Genomic DNA, 17,783 nt, shown 5'->3' on the forward strand with positions numbered 1-17,783 from the left:
TTCATGGAGAGGACAATAAAATGAAAGAGAGCAGCTACTGCGACCATTGAAGAGAAGAGACTCCTCTGAAGAAAGCTGCCTCCAAGACTGAATAATAGCACTTCTTTGGAAGGAATTCCACAGACCCTTGTCACTAAATAAAGTCAATCACATCTCATTCTCTTAGACAAAGAAGAGTAATAGAGGGAAGCAGCGTTGGAAAGTAATCAAAAAACAGGCGCCTAGGGCACCAGTGTGTAAAAAACCCAAGTATGAATATAAATACACTTTCACCTTTTATGATTTTAGTTATTAGTTTCCCTTTTTTTCATTTCTACTCTAACCCCATGAAAATCTGGGAGACTATTCAGGACCCCTCTCTGCATTTCTCTGCTCACCTCCATGGGCTGTGTTTTAGTTTCCAAGCCTCCAGGCATGCTCAGGGCCCTGCCATCCTTCAGGAGCCTTGTGACCCTCACCCTCAGCAGGGCCCAGAACTGCTCCTTCTGTTTGCACTGTGATCACTCACAGCTTTGCAGCGCCTCTCTTAGATTTGTAAACGACAAAGACCTCCAAACAAAAACTGGCTCAGCTTCTTAAAACATCCTCTACAACTTCATTTACTTTGCACACCAGCATCCCAAGAGTGTCAACGGTAAGGTAGTTCAACCATCAAGAGATTGGCTATTTTCCTCTGTGCATGGTATTTTTTACACTAGCAAATACCTATTTACACTCATTAAGCCCCCTGAATAAGCCTGCTGACACTCCAGGGGTCCCATTGAAACTGCTCCTCACAAATACAGTAGGTGTAGTGTTTACCCATTGCCTAACTGTGCTGAATAAGCTCTTTGACAAATAAAAGCATTCTTGCTGGCTGACTGTCAGAAGGTGTGCTATGTGGAGGCTGCTTCAGTCACCCACCTCTTTTTCTCATCACCCTACCAAACACCTTTTAATTAAGAAACTTTTCAAAAGGCAAGGCCTAATCCCTGCTCTGGCGCTGTGATGCATTGCTGTAACTCTGTGCTGCAGATCCTGCGTGCCATGAGTAACTTCACCATCCCTTGGGGGGCTGTTTAGAGTCATAGAACCATTTGAGCTGGAAGGGACCTTGAAATGTCACCTAGTCTAACCTCTGCAATGAACAGGGCTCTTACATGGTGAGAAGGCCAGAGCTTTGCATCGGGGCAGGGACGCAGCCCAGGGAGCTTGTCTTTTCCCACTCACAGAGCAGGCATGAACACAGAGCTGTGCCACCCTGGGCTTAGTTCTGGGCTTAGTGTGTGCCCTTACTGTTGGAGAGCTGCCACTGGGACCTCCTTGTGTGTCTCTGTACAAAGTGGATCTTGAGGTGTATCATGCAGCATAAAATCCCTGTGTTTATTCTTGATAAATGTTTCCAGCCTCACTAAGGTTCATTTATATACCAAAGTGCAGCAACACCAGCAAATTTCATCCATTAGTCATAGAATGGTGGAATCATAGAATCATAGAAAAGACCACTAAGATCATCTCATCCAACCAGCAGCTCACCCCCACCAGGCCAATAACCACATCCCTCAGTGCTACATCTACACATTCTTGAACACCTCCAGGGATGGAGGTGACACAACTCTGACATTTCCATCTGCTGCACTTTGCTGAGTCCCACATTCTCTTGACTGATCACACATCCCACTCATTGCCATAGGCTATGAATTCAGAATAAAGCTTGAACATGACAACAAATGAGTTACAGAGCCAGAGAAAAGAAAAAGACTGTACTTAGCAACCTTTGTCCCACAGGCACAATAAATCTTATGCAACCAATTGAAGCTGAACAAAAAAAACTTGTAACCCACGCAGCAGTGGGCTTAAAGGTGCATGGATAAACACATATACATGTGTATCTATACATACATGTGCATATATGTATATGTATCTGCATATACGTGTGTGTATGTGATCACCTACTGGCACATACACAAGATGTGCAGGTGTGTGAGAATTGCTTGTTGGTGTGATGGAATAGATGAGTCCAACAAACTTACACAAGCACCTATGGCAAAAGTGGCCACTGGTTGAATAAGCAAAGGATGGTAGATGGTTTCCCTTCCAAAGAAGCCATATGCTTTTTTTACAGCACAGCAGTAGGCCTGCTGTGATAAGATAGAATCTCTCACATAAGCAGGTGGAAATTATTTGGAGGAATTTTAAGGAATGGAGGAAGAGAAATTCAATTCTGTTTATGTTTCTTTCTGTAAAACCCTGAATATCAAGAATCTGAGAATACGAGGTGGGAAGAAAGTATAGGAACTTCTATCAATCTAAAACAGATTTTCATGTTTATGAAAGGGTCAGGCTCAACCATCAGCTACTACAGATTTTTCTCCTATCAGAGCTGAGCTACATATGCTCTGCTGGGCATCTGACATACAGTTCCTTGGAGCTGCAGGAAATCAGACTTTAATGTTGTAACACAACAGAATGAGAATGGCAGCATGACAGTTTCTTACTGTTGTTTTCTAACTTGGTTGGTGAGATGTTTGGTGTCAGAATACACTGCTATAGCTAGTGGGTCTATAAGGTAAAGGAAGTCTATTGCTCAGGAGAGGCCTCTTGGGGAATAATGTGAAGTCAGGCTGCACAAATCATTAACAGAAGATAACGCAGCTTTACAGAGTCCATACACCAAAAATTTTCTCTCTCTCTTTTTTTTTTTCTCCCCAAAAAGCTTTATTCCAATTGATAAAAGTAAAAAAGCTTTTGACTGCAGTAGGCTGTCTGCTCTTTGTAAACTATTAGCAAAAATCCTTCCAAATGAAAGACCTGCAAGTTTTCAAGCTCTTTGGATTCAAGCTTTCAAGCTTGATATATGGCATTTCATATGGTAAACTCATAAGACATACAAGACAATGTAGACTTCTGCCTCATTTAGGACTGCAGATCCTGTGTTATGGGTACTCAAACAGACCAGAAACAGTTTCTGTGATGACACAGATATATGGTGACACAGATACACTCAGATATTTTTAAGCGTTATTTGGGATGTATGCTTGGGGGGAACGGTCTGTTTTTGTTAAAGGACATTCAAGGTTTGACTGTGGAGCTCTCAAGGGCAGGCAGCCCTGGCAGTAGCAATGGAGAAGGCTTGTTTCTACTCCCTCCCAAGGTGATCAGGCCATAAACATCCCCTGCAGAAGCAGCACCACCTGCCTCCTGCACTGCCCGAGATATGCAGGGTACCCTTGCAAAGAAGGGCACAGACTGCAAGGAGGGTCGGTGTCTGTGGGTTTTATTACTTCCACTCCTGGAGGACAAATACGTTTAATATTTAACATTTCCTATGTGTTAGAACACAGTACTGTTAGGGCAGTACAAGAAGGGCAGCCGGCTGACCTCACAGCTGGCTTTAAAGCCAAGCAGTCAGGCAGTTCACCCTGCCCTACATGATACCTTTCCTCCTTCACAGAGCAAAACAAGACACCCAGTGTGTAGCTGGGAGGAGCTCACCTGTGGTGAGTTTTGGCTCTTTCTATCATTAACAGGCTGTGCTTTGTGCAGGTTTCTGCCCAACAGCAGGAGAAAAAGTTTTCTTCCTTAGAACATTTGAAACAGAAAAGCAAAATAAAAATATACTTTTTAATTGATTCCCCTATTAAAATGCCTCAGGGTTGTACAGACAAAGATATTATCACTGCCCATGTTCATTGTTGGACGAGATAACATTTTAGGGTCCCTTCTAACTCCAATGGTTTTATGATTTTTTTACTTCTCTTTTTTGTTTTAATAACATGCAAGTGCAGAGATAATACAGTGCTGGGTGTGCTGTGGAAACCTAGACAGGGCAGACACTGAATATGCAGTATTTGTTTTCCATTCTGCCCACACAGAGCTTTCTTGCAGCTATTAAACAAAGGTCCTGGGAAGACAGCACTTTCAGCCAACCGCGTGTTATTCCGGAAAATAAAACTCTTTAAAAGGGTTTCCCCATTTTGTTTTCTTTAAGCAATCCAACCCAATCCTTTAAAGTGATGCTTCAGTGAAATATTCTCAGAAGGGATAACATCTTTTAATCTGTTTTTATCCTGTAAAACAAAGAGTTTTGCCTGTCACAGTGGGAGATGCACGCATGTCGCCTGGCTGCGTCTGACTGCCACATATCACACGAGGTTGAGATGGGCTTATAGGACAGCCAAAAATATCTACATTGTAATAGCTCTAGTTTTCACATTCCTGAGTGTTTTTTGTCATTTGCTCTTGATTATCCAGATAGCAAGTGTATGTAGCTGCGCTATAGCCAGAGTCTCTGTTTTGCCTTCAAAATAAAGTGTGAAGCATAATCTGCTTGCCCTTGGGAATAATTGTTCCCCTCCTTTTCTCATACTGCAAAAACCAGTTTTCTATTAGTCTAACCACTGGTGTCAGTGGTAGGACAGAAATAAATAGAAATAGCATTGGGATTAGTGAGACTGTATGTAGACGTATTGCAAGTGTCCACCCAAGTTTTCCCACTTATGGTTTTAAAGATCTTTTTCTTACTAATGTTATGGGATTTGCAGGTGGAAGGAATTTTCCAAAATGGCACATCTCAGCATGTGAAGGACTCAGGAGGTTCCTCCATATTTTACTCTCAGGCACATAAGTCATATCACTCTTAGCATATTTTGCCACAGTCACAAACCAGTGGAATAATTTATTTTAACAGGGGTTAAGTTCAATGCCATCTCAATGACATGAAAAGTAAGCCACCATTGCAATCCACTCACACAAACAGGTGAGTTACGCATACAGTTACTGAGGAATCACCACAACAGACAATAATTTATGTGGTTCTTGAAAGGAAATTTTGCTTTAGGAGAATTAAATTAAGAACTGCTGTTAGTTGAAGTATTGGGGGAAAATAAAAACACAAAAATCTGGTTTGGAAACTGTGCATTAGAATTACATGATTCTGTGCTTTATTTCAGACAGTCATTGCTTAAGGATGATCTAATGGTGAAGGACTGACATGGACACAAGCATTCAGTGCTGTCTAGTGGGCTGACACAGACTGCTGTACATTCCAGCTGCAGTCACTCAGAGCCTTGCTGAGGTGCCCTGTGCTTGTGAGTGCTTGTGGTTATTCAGAACAGGTTCTCTAGCTCACAGGTTACCTGTACTACACTAAATTCCTCCCAGTTTTAGGTCTCTACATATATCCCTATCAGGGTAATGCCACTTTTCTTATCAGAATCACAGAGGTTGGAAGGGACCTCAAGAGATCATCAAGTCTTCTTTTCCCCAAGCTGAACAGACCCAGGTTACTCAGACTTTCCTCATATAGGGGATACTCCGGGCTGTTAATCATCTTGATGGCTCTCCACTGGATTTATTCTAGGAGTTGCCTATGTTTTTTGAACTGAGAAGTTCAGAACTGGACACAGTAGTCTAAACGCGGCCTCATCAGGGCAGAGTAGAGGGGCAGGATAATTTCCTTTGACCTGCTGGACACACTCTTTCTAAAGCACCCCAGAATACCATTGACCTTCTTGGCCACAAGGGCACACTACTGGCTTATGGCCAACCTGTTGTCCCTCAGGACCCCCAGATCCTTATCTGCAAAGCTCTTCTTCGGCAGGTCATTCCCTAACCTGTACTGATGTACATGGTTATTCCTCCTCAGGTGTGAGACTCTACACTTGCCCTTGTTACAGCTCTTCAAGTTCCTCCCTGCTCAGCTCTCCAGTTTGCCCAGGTCTTGTCGAAACCAATCCTCCCAGCTTTGTATCATCAGCAAACTTGCTGAAGTTGGACTCTATCCCTTCATCCAGGTCATTGATGAAGATGTTGAGCAAGGCAGGACCCAGCACAGATCCCTTGGGAACACAAATAGTTATAGGCCTCCAACCAGACTCTGCATCACTGATAACTACCCTCTGAGTTCTGCCAGTCAGCCAGTTCTCAGTCCACATCACCATCCACTCTCTGTCCATCACTTCTCACGGAAATGATGTGAAGCTACATGCTTCACATGTATTGAAGCACATGCTTCAACATGTATTACCTATGTCATCCATGTATGATAAAAAAAGCAAACACAGAAAACATGGGAAAAAAGTGAAGTAGATGATGAAATACACAAATTCAGAAACAAATTTAAAAGTATATGAGATATTTATTTTAATTTCCCCTCTGACTTTCATTGAACACATAAATGCCTTATAAAAGGTCTGTGCTCTAATATCGTACTTTGCTGAGCAAAATCACAGTCAACAGTGTAAAGAAAGATGCTAAAGTATTTGGTGAGCTTTTGTTTGTATATTTTAAATCTACTGCAAATAGTTTCTCCTATAAGGTGTTTATTTGTATTAAATAGAAATGGCACTCAGACGGTTGATTTATTTCCTCTAACTCCACTTAAGATGCAGAATGTTGCCTAAAGACTGCAAATTAGAAGACTACTATACTTATGCTTATACCTATACCAAATTTTCTATATAGTTTAATTTTGCTCTGAAGAGAAAACAAGGGAGTTTCTTGTATCTGCTTTCAAAGCAAACTGTTGACAGGTCAGTTCTGCTTTACTTTGCTTCTCTTCCAACTTGTACATATATCTCTTCAGCTTTCTGAGGAGTGCTGTCTCTCTTTGTTCTGATAAGAATAATCCTCTGATTCTCCTCCCTTCCCTGGCAGTATTTACATGGAGGCTGGTCTAAGCGGACACCCCTGCAGCATTCTGCCCATTGAATGACGCCAGGAGCAGTGTGGGCGGAACAGGTCAGCTGGATGACCCTTAGGGCAGCCAGTCTGACTCTTAGCCCCCAACCACTGTCACAGCATGGTGTATTCACATTTTATAGCATCACCCTTTAGTCCTCTCCAACGGGACACACTAAGCTGTTTACACCTTCTCCTGAGACATTACCTTTCAGAGACTGTAGATGTTAATTTTTTCTGATTTCTAGATTAAACAGCTCTTGGTTCAAGCAGTTTTTGTCAAGAGGGGACTTAAAATACAGATGAATATGGAAGAAGAAAGGATTGAGATGAAGAATCCCAAGTGTACCTCTAAAAGATGTTGACATCTGGCCCTTTAGATAGCGGTCTTACCCCAGTGGAATAGTACGTAACATATCTTAGCTTTGATTTCCTCTCTAGGTTTGCTGACTTGCTGTCTGATGATCTGTTCTCTTTGAGTGCTTTGTAGAGTTCATATCAGTATGGAGAACAGCATTACTAAGCCTTGAAATCCACTCCAGTTGCAATTGTAAAGACTTCAGCAGCTGAGCCAGCTTAACACATTCTTAAAGAAGCCAAAGATTATTTTCTTGCCACCCTTCCTGTGGCAGGCATATTTCTCAGGGAACTAGAACTGTGATTTCAGATCTACAAGACTTTCTATGTAACCTTGCTATACTGTAGAATATTTTGAAATGTGTATGAAATTCACCCAGAATTTAAGAAGTGAAAGAAATCTGTGGAAAAATTTCAAATGATTTTTGACACTGTCTTTCAAAATCCCCTTCTCAAGTGTATTATACTACCTTTGCTCAATAGATCCTAAAATAGAAATACCAGCATCTTGTCCTTTGCAATTTCTCAACTAGTAAGGAGGCCTATAACATTGATTTCTACTGCTTCGCAACAGTCCTATGAAGAATTTTCACTGTTTACTGGTACTGTCAAATCAAAATTAATTGCTACATAGTGTTAGAATGTGCCTGCAAGCCTTTCCATGCTCAATTTCAACTTTGTGTTTATAGGCATTCCATTACAAAAAGGTGTTGAATACACGAAAACATTTTTCTATTTCCTTTTTCTTCTTTTCATTTTTTCCCCAAAACAGGGGATGCGCGTTTTCTGTCTGTTCTTGATGCTCATTAAATGGGAGACGAATTTTCACCAAAGGACAGAGAGAGAAAATGCTCAAAAAGATTATTAAACATCTGAACATCCTAAACTAGTTGTTTAACCAGAAAGACATTTTATGTGACAGCCATTTTATTTTGACTTATCAGTGGTCCATTTGTGAGAAGCAGACAAAGAGAACTTGTTTGCAAAACTAGCAGTCAAAAATCTTTTAAAAATCAAGAGTTTTGAAATGTTTAAGCAACACTGGATTTTATAAGGAAATATCATGGGTAGATCAAATCAGACTCTGACCTTCAAAGTTAAAGTTACACTGCCACTCAGAATTAATAGGTAAATACTTGAAGAGCTGCCTGCATGACACCTCCTCCCCAAAAAACCCAACCCCCAAACTAACCATAGATGTAGAACACATTTCCTGCAGTTAATTGTGCAAAGAGATATTTTAAAACTTTCTTGCAACTGTGCATCTCCCACTAAGGGTATCTGCAGCCAGCGCAGTTTTCACATACCTGTACAGTTGATCAGACTGTGCTTTGCAGAGATGTCTGTTCACAGATACAACTTTTCTAAATCCATTTTGGTTTTTTAGTCTCCTTCATTTGTCTACTAGTTTAAATATTTTCTCACCAGTTCTTCCCTTCTTTTATACTCTGGTTTTCTCCCTCAGAATAGAAAGTGTATTTGCCACATGACTGTTGTCTTTAAGAAATTTCCTTTAATATTTGATACAGAACAAGTAATGCTACCTGAAATAAAACATTTTGTTCAGCAAAGCAGAGTATGAATTTCCTATTACTTCCTATATAACTCAGCTTTGTTGTTTCATATAAGACAAAATAAGTCCACCAATCAATGTAATTCCATGTTTTCAAGAGAGACTCTTGTCAAGGCTTAAGCTTCTCACTAGAATTTTCCTATAAGAAGATAGGTGGGCATCCTCATCACACAATTCTCAGCTCCCTCAATTCTGCATTTGCTTAAATGTTCAATTCTATTTCCTTAAAATAAAGCTCCTCATGCTCACTACATGAGCATTTTTAGCCGAGCACATTCTTCTCATGCCTTCTCCCCTAGGGAGAACTTAGGGGAATGGAACAGAAGAATGACTAACACCTTCCAGCCTATGTAATTCTCAGTGTGCAGTAATGCAGCCTTTCAGAGAATCTGATAAATTGAAGCTTCAAGTTGCTAGCACCAAAAGGCTGTTGTGAGGCCTGTTCTTGTGGCTGAGACGTGCTGATTACAGAAGGAGATAAAGCTATAATTACAATGTTGTGTGAGTTCATTCTCCACACCATTGGTGTTGGATCATGAGCAGTGAATATCAGGATAATTGTCTGGGTTGTCTATAATCTGGGGGCAACCAGCTACAGTTTTGGACAAGCTGTTTGAAACTGAGAGTCCCATTGCCTTACTCCCTTCAGACAAGGCTGATTAAATAATCTGAAAATGTCTATGGGCATGACAGCATTGCAGAGATCTCTGATAACAGCATGATGTTCAACACAATGCATCTCTATTTCAAAAGTTAATTGAAATCCCCATGGGTAAGAATAGCTTATGTAACATTTGCTTCACTCATGACTCGCTGCGGGATACAGTGATGATTCCTGGCTCACTGTGATGGATAGGCTCTGAACAGCAGTGGTTGACATTTTCTAAGTCTTGGCCCTTTAATATGTTTTATGTTTGCACAGTTGCAAGGAACATTCTCCACTGCCTTTAATCCTGGCTGATAAATGAAGCATGAGTCTCCCTCTAACCTTGGATACTCTCAGAGCTAATGCTTGCTTGATACAATCTGCATTTTTCCATGGACTGTGTTGGACACTGTCCAATTAGCTCTCCCCAGCAATTGAAGGAGCATTCCCATTGACTGCTTAATGTTTTTTTCATAAAAGTTATTAGGCATGCCTGTTCTTCTACCATACAGTAGTCATAAATATCATTTAACTAGCTTCCTAGGTTGTGTAAGATCTATACAAGAGTCAAGAACAGAGTCAGAGATCCTACAGTAGAAGTCAACAGAAAATCGTTAGACAAATAAAGGTTCTGTCTCACTGCCTATAAACTGATTTGTATCGTGAGCCACACAGATAATCTCCATGTCTCAATTAAGTATTTATATAGGGGAAAGCAGTCTAATTCTGATGTAATATCTCAAATGAGATGACTATGAAAAAAGATAATGCTATGGATAATTCCTTGTCCTTCCCTTCCCACATGTCAAAAATACAAACAAGGAGTTCTTGTGATATATGGTTCACCAAATATCTTTCCCCTTCTAGTTCTGACCTTTTTAAAGCTTACACTTTACTAACGAAAAAAAGCTGCAGATCAAAGCATGACAATTGACACCATGAAAACAAAGAAACAAGGTTACTGGAACAAAACCAAGGAGCAAAACTGATGAAAAGCCTTCAAGTATAGAGAGAGCTGATGAAAATCGGTGCTTACTGCATGATTTGAGTAAAAATCAGATGGGATAGAAGAGAAGCAGGAAAGACTGATGAAAACCAAGGACTGCAGGCACACGAAGAAAGAATAAGAAGCTGATGCCTATGGACTCTGTAATGCATTTAGTATCTAATGGAAAAACCTCTGACTGGCAACAAAGTGGGAAACAGAACTAGGAGGATGGAGACTGAAAAATAAATAAAACCCTCTCTTGGGTAAATAAAACTATCCTGAGAAGTGATAACAAACTGATCTTTATTATCACTGATCTGAATGTATTCAAAAGTACATTGCTGTGTCTCTTGCTATTTTTTTGAGTCCTAAAAATCTAAAGTTATCCAGCAGCTGGGGCAAAGTACAACAGCTAGAATGGGCTCTGACTCAGTTCATCTATCTTCATATTCTTTTGCTGAAGGTCCTACCAAATCCAGAAAAAAAAAAATTAGAAGTTATTCATTTAAATGATTACTCCTCAGTAAATCTTGTGCTATCAGAGTTTCCTCCATGTAGGTAGGAAATGCAATTGTATTCCCTTTGAGGACAAAACAAAAGAGTATTACACAGTCACAGAATTACCAACTTGTACAGATTGGAAGAGACCTCTGAAGATCATCTAGACCCACCCCAGAGCTAAAACGCGTTACCTAGAGCAGGTTGCAAGATTTCACTGTAAATTCACTGTAAATTCACTGTTAATTGCAAAACTTCAGTATATGGAATTAGGATCCGAAATCTTATGCCATTGATGTAGGCAGTAAAATAATATCTTTCCCTCCAAGATCTTTCAGGTAAAGTATAGGTGAGTGAGCCTTTTAATGATACTGTAAAACAGGCAAATGATTTTTTTATTAGTGAATACTGCACTACAGCAAGGTGTATCTCAATACCATAAGGTCAAAGAAACAAAGCAAGGAAGACTTTTATGTTGCAGAATACTTGAATCCTACTATCATCCTCAGGTAGCTCTACATCTTAGATATTTTTTGACCACAACAGCAGAAGAGATGAATGATGTGAGGATATTTCAATGAGAGCTTGAACAGATTTCTTTCTGAATGCCTGTGTAACTCCTAAGCCAAGACTTTAGGGGGAAAGAAAATTTTAAACAGTGGCATATTGAGAGGATTGCAGAAGAAGAAAATAACTTTGACATCAAATCAAGCTGTTTGTACCACAAACATTCATATAACAAGGGATGAATCTGTTAAAACAAGAATACCCTCTCCATGCAGACACTCAATCTTGCTCCAGGTTTACCCATCTGCAGTAGTCCCCAGAGATTTACTTATACTTTTAGCAAACTAGCTCATTTGTTGTATTAACTGCAGTTTTGGTGCTTATTGGGAGCACATTCCCAGGCTGTGGAAAGTCTCATTCCCTTTTCTGTCAGAAAGACTGGAATCCACAGCACCCACATTCACCAGGATGAACCCTATCCCAGGAGGTGCCTCTTGCTGATGCTTTTTCAGCTTCATCTAAATGCATAGACAGGGGTGATTCTGATTTGCTCATTCACAATCTCATTCCTGGAACATTCACCAGCCAGGATGGAGACTGGACTTGTTCAGATGGATGCTCTTCCACCTCTCAGGCACTACACTCACAGATACTGTAGAGTCATCACCCATCCTGCTGATCCTTACCTCTGCTTCCCCTCAACATTTCTATTTGATCTTTCATTTCTTTTTGGCATCTCTCATTCCTCTGCTTCTGGGAATTCACTCTCACATACCTCAACCATCCTCCTACTTGCCAGTCTACTGCTAAGGCTGTACTCCACCGATGTCTTCCAGAGCAGGGTGCATCATATTAATTCAGAGATTTCTTTGTCAGAAGGACAATGAAACAGCCGCTCCTGTAGGCTTTCTGTTTTCAGTATGATAAGCTAAATTACTCATTAGAAGGATGCAGCAAATCAAAACAAAACAAAACCAACACATGAGTAAGTAGGAATGTATATGCTATTTTGCTTCTGATTCTTCATTCCTCTGAAATCCTGTTAATAATTCTAGAACAATGACATTTTGATAATGTTTAGAAACCTAAGAAATTACTTGCAAAGAATAATTCCTGTTAAATATATATATATATATATAAATATATATATATATATATATATATATAATTTTTTTTCATTACATAGTAACAGTTCTCATATAAAGATAACCAGAAGTGTGGAATATGGAGCTAGAATGTTTGGGCAAATATTGCTGCTTTTACTTTTGGGAAGGCAATCCACATTCACACTCACATGAAGTAATTGCACACACACTCGTGAATGCTTAATATGCAAGATAAAGCTTCATTATACATAAGGCTTAGTAGATACTACAGATGTTAGTAGAATTATGTCACCTGAATACAGATGAGAAAACATGAGAAAAGTGCAACTGGTTGTTGTAAATGGTTTCACAACATTCACACAACACAATGTCTTGTGTAACACAAGCCTTCCAGTACAGATTCAGTGCTCTTTGGACAGACTCAGGATACATTTATATGGATTTGAAATACAAATTTAGGTGAGCAAAACCACAAATGCTATATTTTAAATTTGCAAAGATCAATAACATGTTGCCATCCTCTATCAACTCAACTTTAAAATAAAACAATAAAGAAATGTTGCTATTAGTCTGCTATTTAAGCATCTGGAGATTAAAAGATAAAGTGGTTGAATGAGTGTTCTCTGATGAAGATATGAAGAGTTTCCAAACCACAATGGTTTTCTCATTCTTCTCAACTTGGGAAAGAAAATACATCTGTACAGGCACTTCAGCTCTGCCACAGCACACCATGGCAGTCCCTACTGAAACAAGATTTGGCTTTTTTTTTTTTTTTGCTTGACAGTTGATCTGAGAAAAGAAGTCCAAGAAAGCACCCGGCATCTACCAAAGCAGGGCTGAGTCTGGGAAACTGCAGGAAGTGGCAGCTCCCATTTCTCACACCACATCTGCTACAATGGGTATTTCTTAAGGCGAATCGTTAACATGCTTGCTCAGTATGATCCAGGAAGTGTCTTCTCTGTTTCACTGGAGGAGCTCTGCTTCAAAGTGCAAACTTACTAGTCACAGGAAATAAGAAACTGAAACTCACAGAGAAAAGGATGTGGAGGAAACAGAGAGCTGGCAGATGTAGCTTTGTGCCAGGGATGATCCTGACGGTTCATAAATATTGATGACTCTGTCAGCTCTGAATGTAGGTTATTTAGGACCCTGATGTTTGCAGCTGCATGGTCACAGCTCTCTGAGAGGGTATTCCTGTCCTGGGGATTTGCGCACACCTAGCTGGCTACCCTGCTCCTACTAACCTGCCAAAACAATATTCTCTTCCTCCTCCTTCTCCTGGAATTTACATTTTATCAGACTGATGTGAAAGGGCAAATGGAAGACTTTCCTTCCAAAACCTGCCTGCCTTGCAAGACTTAGAAAAGGCTACTGCAAAAACAGGTTGCTACAAACCAGGAGAGAGATAGAATTCTTTCCTTCCTTTTCCCTTCTGTTTTCTCCATACATATACTTTTCTTCCTAGACTCTTTGACAGAAATAAGCAGTAATACCTAGATAGCACAGTAACTACCCATTCCTGTGTGTACATAACCTAAATGTATGTTATAGATAATATGCAGCAATACCATCAAAACACCATCCTAGTTTACCTCTTCTTTTTTGGTTGTGTATCCAGCCAGACTCTGGACTCTGACTCTTACCCTTAAGATAAACTCATTTAATGTTCAGGTCAGGTCCTAAGTTTAATAAGCCATCCTGAAGACAACGAAGAAATGTAAGAAATTCTCAACAAGGAGAACCCAAGCCATAAAGGATTCAGCAGAGTATTTCAGCATCTCTGAGAAAAAGCATTAGGAACCCAGGGGGCATAACACTGGATTAACTTATGTTTTAAGAATAAAGCTTAAAGGAATACTTATTTTTGTTACTCTAACTCTGTGGCAAAAGTAGCAATTGTTTAATATTTGCTGATAATTGTGAAAAGAAATAGGAAAATATTCATTTGTTATTAAATCACTCAATCACGGGGTTTGGAAGGGACTTCAAGAGTCCATTAAGTCCAACCCCCCTGCTAAAGCAGATACCCTACAAGAGGTCATGTAGGTAGGCTTCCAGACAGGTCCTAATAACTCCAAAGAAGGACATCACCACCTCACTGTGCAGCCTGTTCCAGTGCTCTGTCACCCTTACCATAAAGAGGTCCTGCATGTTAGTACAGAACTTCCTGTGTTTGAGTTTTAGGTCATTACTTCCATTGCTATGTACCACCAAGAACAGTCTGGCCTCATACATTTGTCTCCCACTTCTCTTTAGATATTTATACACATTTATCAGATCCCCTCAGTCTTATTTCCTGTGGGCTGAAGAGACCCAGGCTACTCAGCCTTTCCTCATGTGGGAGATGCTACAGGCCCTTTGTCATATTTGTGGTCCTCCACTGCACTTCTGTTCATATTTTTAAATTTCACGTGCATACATCTATACATGTACCTATTCATATGCATTCAGATGTATATACATGCACACATACCAACTCTGTATTATCATTCCCCACTACATGGCCATTACAAATTCATGCTTAAGGTCCGATTTTGTCACATTAAGTAAGGTCTTACTTACCAATGACTGACCTGTGCTCTCAGCCTTTGGTTTTCCAGCAGGGTTGTGATCTCTCAATCAGCATTTGTAAAAATACTCATAGCTATAACAGAGTTATATCAAATGCTGTAAACTTGGTCCATGTGGAAATAAAGTCAGAGTTCCAGCTATTAAATCAGATCTATTCTGGATGACAATGGCATATGTTTTAAATTTTCAGAGAACTTCAAACATGTATAAAGGCTTTCCTGAGGAGAGACGCTTCCCTTCACTGGGGTCTAGCACAGAAAGTGCAAATTAAATTAGGAGAGAAATTGGGTACAGGTGTGCAGCATTACTGCCTTTTGCAAGTAATCCCATGTCTCAAGCAGCATCACAGTATTATCACTTCACTGTGAGCATTTTTGTTGAATGTGTCAGACACCACACCTCACCTATTCATGGTATCAAAATACTTGTTAAAAAGCTTGGGCTTGACCTTCTGTTACAGATTACCAGCAGCTTTGGAAGTCAATTGGTGAATCAGCAATTATTTTGGACTACTATTATCACTGTTATTTTAGGTCCCATTTAATAGACATATAAACATTTTGCTTCTGTGCCATTCTCAACTCCTTCTGGAATCAAACTTCTTGTCTGAGTTCAATGCACTCTGTTCTAACACGGCTGCAACTCCAAGAATCTATGCTTCTTCCTCACTGCTTCAGGGTCCTGGTTTTAATTTCAATTAAATAGGAATGGAAAGTCAGAAGCAATTCCTGTCAAGCATATGCATGAAGCTGACCTGGAGATTTGTGCGGAAATCAAAAATTATTTAAAGAAATTCTTCCGTGGACTCTCATTAACGTACGTCAAACTGTCTTTCTTCTTTTTCCTTAGATCCTTCTTATTTTCATTTTACTATTCAGTTTGTTTAGTTATAGTGTCATCACTAATACCTTCCAAATTTTTATTGCAGTTGAAGAAAGCTTTTTGTAAACTACAAGCGGTAACATCTCATACTGAAAGTACATCCAGACACAGTACACAACATACAAAGGAGACATCAGATTTGGATCCAAATTTTAAAAGGTGACCTCTTTCATTTGCCTCACTGGAATTATTAAGGCAACCACACTAGATCCATGTTTAAAAATGGCAAAATGGTTTGTTAGTACTACAGCTTCATGCAGTGAAAAGCCCTATAGGAACTGCAAGTAGAATACACTTGTCAAGATCTAGCTTGGGGGAACAGAAGCTGCAACACTTCTCCAAGGAGATATGCAGGTCTAGAGTCCTCAGCAATTCTTCTGAATCTCAGGCATTGTATTCTGGTTCTCTGTTGGCTTTACAGTTAATAATGTTATACTTGCACACTTGCATTAATGTTAATTCAGTTTTGCTAGACATTTTGATATTATTACTGTGTGCTCCAATGCCTCAAGTCATGGTTAACTGCAACTAGACAAATCTTCAGTTTTGCTTGAATGCAAATGATTCATCCTTTCTTTAACAATAACATTTATTTCTACATTCACTTCATAAGGTCTTAGCCTGTTGACACCAGCATGGTACCATTACGAATATATAAACAAAGAAAAATTATAACACTGGGACTGCATCAAACTTGTGCATAGTGTCTGTGGTCAACTTTTAAATGGATTCAGCTCCAGAGAGCTTATCCACATAAAAGTAATAATTAACATTCCTGAAGTAATAACTGCTCAGCCACATTTCATACTGCAGGCTCAGGCACTTGCATGCTTCCAGTATAAGCACGATACAGTTCAGTCTTAAACCTGCCAAAGCACAGCAGGTTACTCAGCAGGCATAAGAAGAACTGACATTACATTCAGCAGGGACTTTATCTTGTTTGAATAATCTTCCTTGCAAGACTACTTCAGCATGCAAATGAGTTTCATTTAAGCGAAGTCAGGGAATGCAAAATAATTATATTATTAAATGTTACAACTAATTTTTTAAGCCCTGTTTCTAAGCACAAATGGTTTTCTCAAGGCTAAAAATAGCCAACAGAAGATCAAACATACCTCTTGAGTAACCTCATTAGAAGAATTGATGTTGTCTGAAGATTGAAGATGTTCTTTTGAGTCACTATGGTGAGAACTAGGAAACAAACAGGAATAAAGTGTATTACTTGCTTCCAATCAGCATTAAGTTTTATTTCAAGAACACCCCAACTCAAAACTCTCAAGATGTGTTATAGCTCTCTCTAGAATAGCTCTGTTTAGTAGCATCTAGCAAACAGCTAGAGATAATTCCTGCAGAAAGATTCATAGCTCTGTGTTCTGCAGATTAGCACTTGGCAAGGCCAACAAAAGCATCACTTTTGTTACAACATCAACAGGCTGAGTTATCTGGTTAGGAAACAGAAACGACACCTACAGGTAGATTTGAAAAGAAACAGATGCCTGATGTTTCCAAGCAGTTTCTGTTTTGCATCTCCATCCTACAGTGGCTAACGACTTTCAGTTGAACAGTTTCAAGTTCACCCCACCGCAGCAGAACTTCTTGCTTCAGCACGAACAATTGCTGCGTCTGAGGTTCAATAGCATCCTCTCACAGAAAAATATACTTAAGTACCAGATTTACTAGTGGCTGTGAGCTATTCACCCAGTAGATTTTAATTATCTCTGATTGCTCTCTAGTGATCAGCTGTGCTCAACATGAGTTTGTAATCTCCTTTCTTTACATCCTGCAGGCTGTGACAGTGGAGCATTACTGCAAAAGAGGCAGCTATTGTCATTTTTATTGGAAGTACCAAAGGGACCTTTTGTCCTTAATTACAGTTTATTCACATTCGAGATCAAAGCATAATGAGGAAGGCAAGAGAAAAAAAAGCCAGGGTTGCCAACTGGCAGAACATAGTCTTGCTGTTGTCCATGTAGAAGTTCATAAGAACTCTGCTCC

General features: G+C 39.7%; 1 long non-coding RNA gene across 1 annotated transcript in view; it reads right to left on the reverse strand.

Moving 5' to 3' along the window:
• The window catches only part of LOC116653215 (uncharacterized), a 38,663-nt gene extending 21,577 nt beyond the window's left edge, over positions 1 to 17,086 (reverse strand). The window contains exons 1-2 of the long non-coding RNA XR_004306728.2: positions 16,904 to 17,086; positions 14,898 to 14,979 (exon numbers count right to left, since the gene is read on the reverse strand). This is a non-coding gene — a long non-coding RNA (uncharacterized LOC116653215). The remainder of the gene's footprint in view (positions 1 to 14,897; positions 14,980 to 16,903) is intronic.
• Positions 17,087 to 17,783: the final 697 nt, after the last annotated feature.

Source organism: Coturnix japonica, chromosome 3 (assembly GCF_054131305.1).
Source record: "Coturnix japonica strain WE chromosome 3, WE-NBRP24, whole genome shotgun sequence".
In the NCBI taxonomy this organism is placed as follows: Eukaryota; Metazoa; Chordata; class Aves; order Galliformes; family Phasianidae; genus Coturnix; species Coturnix japonica.